At 36.5% G+C, this 10,401-nt stretch overlaps 1 long non-coding RNA gene across 1 annotated transcript; it reads right to left on the bottom strand.

Annotated features, from left to right (window-relative positions):
• Nucleotides 1-375: 375 nt before the first annotated feature.
• Nucleotides 376-5,179, bottom strand: LOC143256322 (uncharacterized). Its single transcript, XR_013031242.1, has 2 exons — nt 4,233-5,179; nt 376-609 (listed from the first exon to the last, which is right to left on the bottom strand). It is a non-coding gene; the product is annotated as an uncharacterized LOC143256322 (long non-coding RNA).
• Nucleotides 5,180-10,401: the final 5,222 nt, after the last annotated feature.

The raw sequence follows: 10,401 nt of genomic DNA on the forward strand, positions 1-10,401 counted from the left end.
AGCTAGATAATGGTATATTTTGTGATGTCGAGTTTCAGCTTCATTATTTATTTTTGACTTCAAGATTTTAAGCTTTGGCAATTTGAGAGAGGGAGCTCACAAATCAAGGATCTCAAATTTGATTCCAACTAACATCAAAATTGCTCACTATTTGTATTATACCTATTGTACTTTTTAATACTAAAATTCCTTATCTAGACCCTCTAGTGATTTTCAGGAATTAGAAAAGTGTATATCAAAAATATTTCAACAACAACAAAAAACTTAAGTTTAAGAATATTCGTTTCTGTAACATCTATAGTAAAAACAAAGTAATAAATATTCAATATATAGCTATGTAATACACTGTCAACAAATGATGTTTCATGCAATGAGTTGATGAAAACACAAATATTTATTTATAAAAACAATACATAACCTGCATAATTTCTTCTTAAAGAATTTACAAGAATACTACTTTACATGAATAAGACAGAGCAATTTCAGTAAAAACTTGAAAGAACTAATTCTTTTTTTTGATACAATAATTCATGATGAACAACAAAGACAACATTTTTTATTGCCATGTTCTTGACATTCACAGCTTTCAGTACGCATTTGTCGTGAGGCCTAGAACAAGAAGAATAAAAATAATGTCACTGTCATGTGTTAAAGATTAAGGTTCAAAGTTCACCCTGAAATAATTATGGGTAAGAAAAGAAGGAAAGTAAATAGTTATTATGAGAAAACATTATCCAACAGTAATGTATTATCTAATGCAGGGGTTCACAACCTTTTAGCACTCATAACATGAAAATGTAATTGATGAAATAAAATTAATGTTATCCCAAGCTACTTCTAACAATGCTACGCGACTCCCCTGATCTAATGGTTGAGATAACCTTGTTAAAGAATGCCTGAGATCTTAACATTCAACACGTGTCGAGAGTTAACATACTGGAAGATAAAAATGAAACCAAAATATATTTAATAAACGAGTGATATCTATAATGAAATTGATAACACATGCATATAGTTAAATGGGATATCTATCACATACCTAGACTTTACACATGTAAAAATACAGATACAATAAGTTACTCAAAGAAATGCAGCTATGTTTAATCAAGTGATATAACCGAACAATGGAATGTAAGTATTCACATGGATACAAATTACACTAACCACGCATTACATAACTCTAGATCTGTTTCACATTAGTCACACTAACTACACAGTACATAACTCTAGAACTGTTTCACATTAATCACACTAACTACACATTGCATATCTCTAGAACTGTTTCACATTAGTCACACTAACCACACAGTACATAACACTAGAACTGTTTCACATTAGTCACACTAACCACACATTACATAACTCTAGAACTGTTTCACATTAGTCACACTAACTACACATTACATAACTCTAGAACTGTTTCACATTAGTCACACTAACTACACATTACATAACTCTAGAACTGTTTCACATTAGTCACACTAACTACACATTACATAACTCTAGAACTGTTTCACATTAGTCACACTAACCACACATTACATAACTCTAGAACTGTTTCACATTAGTCACACTAACTACACTCTATTACATTAGTCACACTAACTCACATTAGAACTGTTTCACATTAGTCACCTAACTACACATTACATAACTCTAGAACTGTTTCACATTAGTCACACTAACCACAGAATTCATAACTCTAGAACTGTTTCACATTAGTCACACTAACTACACATTACATAACTCTAGAACTGTTTCAATTAGTCACACTAACCACACAGTACATAACTCTAGAACTGTTTCACATTAGTCACACTAACTACATTACATACACTCTAGAACTGTTTCACATTAGTCACACTAACCACACATTACATTACTCTAGAACTGTTTCACATTAGTCACACTAACTACACATTACATAACTCTAGAACTGTTTCACATTAGTCACACTAACTACACATTACATAACTCTAGAACTGTTTCACATTAGTCACACTAACTACACATTACATAACTCTAGAACTGTTTCACATTAGTCACACTAACTACACATTACATAACTCTAGAACTGTTTCACATTAGTCACACTAACTACACATTACATAACTCTAGAACTGTTTCACATTAGTCACACTAACTACACATTACATAACTCTAGAACTGTTTCACATTAGTCACACTAACTACACATTACACATAACACTAACTACACATTACATAACTCTAGAACTGTTTCACATTAGTCACACTAACTACACATTACATAACTCTAGAACTGTTTCACATTAGTCACACTAACTACACATTACATAACTCTAGAACTGTTTCACATTAGTCACACTAACTACACATTACATAACTCTAGAACTGTTTCACATTAGTCACACTAACTACACATTACATAACTCTAGAACTGTTTCACATTAGTCACACTAACTACACATTACATAACTCTAGAACTGTTTCACATTAGTCACACTAACTACACATTACATAACTCTAGAACTGTTTCACATTAGTCACACTAACTACACATTACATAACTCTAGAACTGTTTCACATTAGTCACACTAACTACACATTACATAACTCTAGAACTGTTTCACATTAGTCACACTAACTACACATTACATAACTCTAGAACTGTTTCACATTAGTCACACTAACCACACATTACATAACTCTAGAACTGTTTCACATTAGTCACACTAACCACATTACATAACTCTAGAACTGTTTCACATTAGTCACACTAACTACACATTACATAACTCTAGAACTGTTTCACATTAGTCACACTAACTACTGTTTCACATTACATAACTCTAACTCTAGAACTGTTTCACATTAGAACTGTTTCACATTAGTCACACTAACTACACATTACATAACTCTAGAACTGTTTCACATTAGTCACACTAACTACACATTACATAACTCTAGAACTGTTTCACATTAGTCACACTAACTACACATTACATAACTCTAGAACTGTTTCACATTAGTCACACTAACTACACATTACATAACTCTAGAACTGTTTCACATTAGTCACACTAACTCTAGAACTTACATTACATAACTCTAGAACTGTTTCACATTAGTCACACTAACTACACATTACATAACTCTAGAACTGTTTCACATTAGTCACACTAACTACACATTACATAACTCTAGAACTGTTTCACATTAGTCACACTAACCACACATTACATAACTCTAGAACTGTTTCACATTAGTCACACTAACTACACATTACATAACTCTAGAACTGTTTCACATTAGTCACACTAACCACACATTACATAACTCTAGAACTGTTTTACATTAGTCACACTAACCACATAATTCATAACTCTAGAACTGTTTCAATTAGTCACACTAGCTACACATTACATAACTCTAGAACTGTTTCACATTAGTAACACTAACCACACAGTACATAAGACTGGAACTGTTTCACATTAATGACACTAACTACACAGTACATAAGTCTGGAACTGTTTCACATTAATCACACCAACTATACAGTTCATAACTTTCGAACTGTTTGACATTAGTCACACTAATTATATATTACGTAACTCTAGAACTGTTTCACATTAATGACACCAACTGTACAGTACATAAGTCTGGAATTGTTTTATATTAATGACACCAGCTATACAGTACATAAGTCTGGAACGGTATCACATTAATCACACCAACTATACAGTACATAAGTCTGAAACTGTTTCACATTAATGACACCAACTATACATTACATAAGTCTGAACTGTTTCACATTAATCACACCAACTATACAGTGCATAACTTTCGAACAGTTTAACATGAGACAAAATAATATTTTAAGTGCTTCCATTGATCAATTTTCGTACTAAATTGTGGGTTTGAAACTCCATGAGTCGCATTCGTTACCCTAAAAAAAATCGCAGTCTTCACTTGGGGTTAGCAGATATGTAATAAGAGTAGCTGTCAAATCCTATTATACAGTCTGAGAAGAGTAGTCCAATCGTTGACGGTGGGTGATGTTGACTTCATTCAAGTCTGTTATTTTTAAAATTAAGGACGGTAACGCAGATAATAATACCTCCTGTACCTTTGCGCAGAACCAAATAAACCAATCAAAATCGGTTATACATTAGTCACACTGACTCTACGACAACAAGAGAATGGTTTGTCTCACCGACATTATGATAAACACAAAGTGGATTTACCCTTACCCAGAGGTTTTAATAACACTTAAGGTCTCCTCTGTAATTTGAGTTAACCCTAAGAACCCGCATTTTGTCCTTCGACCTACTTCTGTTGGAAGAGCGGCATGTCTTTGTACTTACATTGCTAGAAACCGGGTTTCGGTACCTGTTTTAATTACAAATAGCCCATTATGTTGCTTTGTGCTTAACTACAAATAATTAATCAATAATATTACCGAAATATTCTATTAAAAAAATTTTAAATTTATACATTTTGACTCTATGACCCCAGTCACGCAACGCTGGTTCTGTGAAAATGCGAAAATAAAAACGGAATTATTATTTTATGTCCTCAGTTTCCAACAACAGAAAAACTGTTAAAGTTTCCATGTTTAAAAATCACGTGGAACACTCGTATTTCACTTCCGTAAACAACTTATGAAATCAACGTCACAAAATTAGGCTTAATAATCGAGAAAGTTCATATTAAGCAGAGGCCAGGTGGGTTAAGGCGTTCGACTCGAAATCTGAAGGTCGCGGGTTCGAATCTCGGTCGCGCGAAACGTCCTCCCCTTTTCAACCGTGGAGGTGTTATAGTGTGACCACTATTCGTTGGTAAAAGAGTAGCCCATAAGTTGGCGGTGGGTGGTGATGACTCGCTGCCTTCCCTCTGGTCTTACAATGCTAAATTAGGGATGACTAACACAGATAGCCCTCATGTAGCTTTGCGCGAAATTAAAAACAAATAAACTGTATAGATGAACGAAGGCCGATGTCTTACTTTCCCTGTTGATACACGTGGTTTCATGTAATAAACCACGTGGATTCACATGGTTCATCTACTAGATAACTGTTGTACTTCTTCATTCATCTTTAAAATTTAAATTTTGTTTCGAAGTTCTTTGCAGACATAATTAGCTTTAGAATCAGGGTAATCAAATAGAAATTTCGCTGTGTTTGTATCTATGTATGTGGCTTTCGTTTACTAAGTGTCCCGACATGAGTAGGTCAGCTGAGAGAGGTAATATCCTTTAAAGTGTAGGGTAGAGACTGATTGAAATGATCCGGTTATGCACACACACTAAGTTTGTGGTTCAAACTTACTGAAATGATCCGGTAATGTACTCTAAGTTTGTGGTGAGTGTGTGGCTCAAACTTACTGAAATGATCCGGTAATGTACTCTAAGCTTGTGGTGAGTGTGTGGTTCAAACTTACTGTAATTATCCTTTAATGTACTCTATGTTTGTAGTTCAAATTTACTGAAATTATCTGATGATGTGTCACTATTGTGTGCTGATTTTCACGCCCTTAACTTTGAATTAGAAGAAAGGCAATATCTAAAAGCACCCACCGCACGCTCTTTGGCTACTCCAACAGTGGGGCCTGTCTGTCACGCTCGTAACGAACTCAAAACTTCAAAGTGTGTAATGATTTTTTGTGGGGTGGGGGATTGAACTACAGAACTTCGAAAGGATAATCAGTCATGTTAAACAATTGGGCCGCACTCGACCTAGAAAATGACTGACATAACCTTGCAATGTACTCTGAGCGTGGAGTATAGAGAGATGAACTGATGGTGGGCTCTACGCGTGAGGAACATAGCATTAGAAATCGTTGAACTTTTTGTTTAAAATTAGATCCAAACCTCTAATACTTTGCGTTTCTTTCTTTTATATAACAGTAAAAACAATTTATAATTATGTTTGTTCAACCACAGCTATCAAAACTCGGTTTCTCACTGCAAGTCCACAGACTGTGGAAGAGAGGACTTTTAAATTCGAATTCCAAATTATGATTTCTGGATCAGCTACTAACCACGAACTTCTGATAAAAGAATATTTACTGACATCAAACAAACACCCAAGAGTAAACAACAATCGTAAATCTTTAAAATTCTATATTGATTCTTTTTTGTAAAATACATAAAAATATTTTTTTTCTGTGAAGCTTACATCAACACATGGTACAGCTTGCCAGATTTCAATATATCATAACAATTGATATTCTCGGTGTACAGTAATGGCAATATTTATTGAATCACACAAGTGATTGAGTTATGGGCGCCCGCAGGGGGGTAGGGGCACTCGCCCCCACCAAAAATGAGAATCACAATCATTTCTTTATACATTCAGAACTTACATCTATGTTTTTCTCATAGCATAGCCACATCGGGCTATCTGCTGAACCCACCGAGGGGAACTGAACCCCTGATTTTAGCGTTGTAAGTCCGTAGACTTACCGCTGTACTAGCGGAGGACCTGAATTTACTTATGGGTAGTTTATTCATTTCCCAATTTCTTACTACTTTGCCCCATCTTAAAAAACTTTGGCCCTACCTGGAAATATTTTTGAGGACTCCTCTGGATACAGAAGTCACAACTAATCAGAAGTGATGAATTTAGTAGTGGTCCAGAACATTATGACACAAACGTCACGCCATTCTTAATAACAATAGCTTGTTTCCTTGTTTTAGATTTTCCAGTGGGTTTTCCGTTGAGACAGTGGTAAGTTTACGGACTTACAACGCTAAACTCGAGGGTTCGATTCCCCTCTGTGGACACAGCAGATAGTCCAATGTGGCTTTGCTCTAGAAAAACACATCTTCCAGTGGAACAGCGGTACGTCTGCGGACTTACAATGCTAGAAACTAGGTTTCGATGCCCGTCGAGGGCACAGCACAAATAGCCCATTGTGTTTAAATAAAACAAACAAAACCTTATTTCAGAAAAAATAATTAAAGTTTTATTCCAGTCTCCAGGCAACAATCTAAGCACGTTGCTGTTGAACTGACGTTTAAAATAAAAATGTAAGAATGGTGAATAGAATGTTACGTTTTGGATCGGCATATTCCAGTCGTTAGGGCACCAGGATCGCAACCTATGGGTCACGGGGTAGAATCCCCTCACCGAACATGTTCGTTCTTTCAACCGAGAAGAAGTCATAGTGTGACGGTGAATCCAACTATCCGTTATTAAAATGATAACCCGAAAGTTGGCGGTGGATGGTTTTTGACTAGCTTCCTTCCCTCTAGTGTGTGACTTTAAAATTAGGAAGAGCTAGCACAAACATCCCTGGAAGAAGTTTGAATAAATAAACAAGTAACGAACTCTAGCATTGATGTGGAGAACTGGATATTGACGGATCCCCTACACATTCAAGCAAAACGTACATACCCAGCGAGCCATTTTATCTGGATCGTGTTCTTGGAACACCATATTTTAGTAAAACTCAACCAAATATTCAAATACGCATTTTTAGCCTGTATTGCATCGTATCCCACTGCAACAAAACTCTGTCGTATTTCTTGAGTTAGGCCCGGCGTGGTCAGGTGGGTCAGGGCGTTCGAATCGTCATCTGAAGGTCGTCGGTTCGAATCCCCGTCGCACCAAACATTCTCGCCCTTTCAGCCGTGGGGGGCGTTATAATTTAACGGCCAATCCTACTATTCGTTGGTAAAAGAGTTGGCGGTGGGTGGTGATGACTAGCTGCCTTTCCTCTAGTCTTACAATGCTAACTCAGGGACGTCTTGTGCAGATTGCCCTCGTGTAGCATTGGGCCAATTTCAAAAACAAAACAAACAATTTCTTGAGTTTTACAACTGTTTTTATTTTTATTCTACCAGTTGTAATAAACAAGTTTTTTATTAAATCTCGTAATCAGGTATTTGGTGAAAACGTTTTCAAATCGCACCAGACAAAAGACAGTTGTGATCAAGGCGTTGTTTATATCAGCAACTGCAAAGTGTAACCATTTTCATTTTTCCCTTTAAAGTCATCCACCAATTAAAATTAGAGTTTAATAGCACACACACTACAAATATTAAATGTCTGTGTGTGTATGTGTGATTAGAAATGTTGCAAAAATTACTAGGAACAAATCTTGAGGACATAATAGTGGTTTTATTTCGTGCGTTTTAAAGCTATATTGGTAAAGTTTGTTCTGGTACTAATAACTCCAACCTGGATTCAATTAGTAACTAGTGCTTTAAAACGCCTGAAACAGTTTCATCCGTACATTGTAGGGAACATGATTGTTGTATCATTACTAATCAGAAGATCACGTGACGAGTTAACACGTAACAGGTTTTTTATAACGTATTGACACCATATCTTTTTCATTTTAAAGGCTTGTGAAGGTCACCTTGGCTTTTAAAAGGTTAAAGAGTTCAAAGTGAATCATCTCGTGCCTCTTTAGGCTTTCCTTTGAGGTAATTGCAAATGGGGTCTCATTATAAGTGTGAAATAATAGTATACTAACACTTCCATGTCTAATGTGGAAACGAAGACATTGATAACTGGATTATATATGTTCAGCTCTCCATTGGCTCAGAGGGGAAATTTGAAGGATTATAACACTAAAAACCGGTTTCTGATATCCGTGATGAGGTCTCTGTCTTGGTCAAGATAAAACCCTTTCCTCTGTACCATTATGTGAGATCTGATAACGATAGGTTTGTGGATGCGTTTAGCGTGTCTGATGTTATTGTTTATCCGATAAACTCGGTTAGTCACGTGCCTGCAAAACTTCTGAGAAGATAGAAGGTTTCAGACGTTTCTCGAAAATTAATCTGTTTTCCAGTTCATGTTAAAGAAAGCCCTTCTAACCAAACACTGAAGAAATCTCGCCAATATTTCAACCTGTGCGTATAGCGAAGCACAAAAGATATAAACTAATAAAGTTGCGGTTGGTCCCAAAATATGAAATATGGAAAAATATCCTTCCTTCTGATTACAATGTTTGAAAGGGCGCACTTTTTTTTAGACGTAGTGTAACAATAGTTTTAGTAGGACAGTGTTTTGTTTTCAATTTCGCGCAAAGCTACACGAGGGCTATCTGTGCTAGCCGTCCCTAATTTAGCAGAGAGAAGGCAGCTAGTCATCACCACCAATCGCCAACTCTTGGGCTACTCTTTTACCAACGAATAGTGGGATTCACTGTCACATTATAACACTCCCGTGGCTGATTGGTGCGACGAGGATTCGCACTCGCGACCCTCAGATTACAAGTCGAACACCTTAACCCACATGGCCTTGCCGGGCCTAATGTATTTTATCTTATAGCAAAGCCACATCGGGCTATCTGTTGAGTTTACTGAGTGGAATCGAGCCCCTGATCTTAGCGTTGTAAATCCGTAGACTTACCGCTATACCAGTGGGAAACAGGACAGAGCGAAGAAGGTGAGTGGAATATGTCTTCATATAAAACAACTTTAGTGTGATACCAGATGTCGATATATATAAATCCTTCGCGATGTCAGATGTTCTGATTTGAAGATAAGCTATAGCCCAACACAACCTGCTTAAACGTTTTTTTTTTTTGCGTTGTTTTTGGGGGGAGGGTTTAAGAAAAAAACTAAACCACGTGCTCACATGCTGCAAACGGATCGGTTAAGATGAAAGTTCTTTGTACTTTACAAAACGTTCCCGGATGTCCTTCTAACTGTCAAGGTCAGAGTTATGAAGCGTGCACTTTAGATGCATAAAATGACTCAGGGATAAGACTTTCGTAACACCAGAATGCAGTTCTTTTCGAAATTTATCTTCGACGATTGAGGAAGGCGGAGCTGTCTTCAGGTGGGACAACTTTCTGGACAAAAAAAAAACTTATCTGCTGGCGAGTTTAATCCGGAATCTTGAATTCTCGTGCGTTGTTTATTCTAGGTCACACAAAAACTCCCGCCTTCAAATTAAAAATAAACTCCGATATCTATTTTGCGGTGTCGTTTAGACATTTCAAGTCCAGAAATTTATTTACTAACGCTTAAAAAAACGTTAATTAGGGACGTGCGTTAACGAAAAAGTGAATTTATAAGCACGTTATTGCTTACGTGGAACAACTCACCACTGTGGATCTGATATCTATGGTTGGCGTCCCGTTGTGGCAGAAAATAAAAAAAACGTCTTCCGCAACTTGGTATCGCGGGTACTATGACGTAATGTGTTTTCTTTTCCAGCGCTTTCGAATTGTTCAGAATCCATAATATATTTTATTTTCCCTAATTTAGCATTGTAAGACTAGAGGGAAGGCAGCTGGTCATCACTACCCACCGCCAACTCTTGCGCTACTCTTTTATCAACGAATAGTGGGATTGACCGTCACATTATAACGTCCCTAAGGGTGAAAGTACGAGTATGTTTGGTGTGACCGGGATTTTATAAAACGCTCGAGTTTTAGATCTCGTGTGAAAACTGCTAC

Source organism: Tachypleus tridentatus, chromosome 7 (genome assembly GCF_004210375.1).
Source record: "Tachypleus tridentatus isolate NWPU-2018 chromosome 7, ASM421037v1, whole genome shotgun sequence".
NCBI classification, from domain to species: domain Eukaryota; kingdom Metazoa; phylum Arthropoda; class Merostomata; order Xiphosura; family Limulidae; genus Tachypleus; species Tachypleus tridentatus.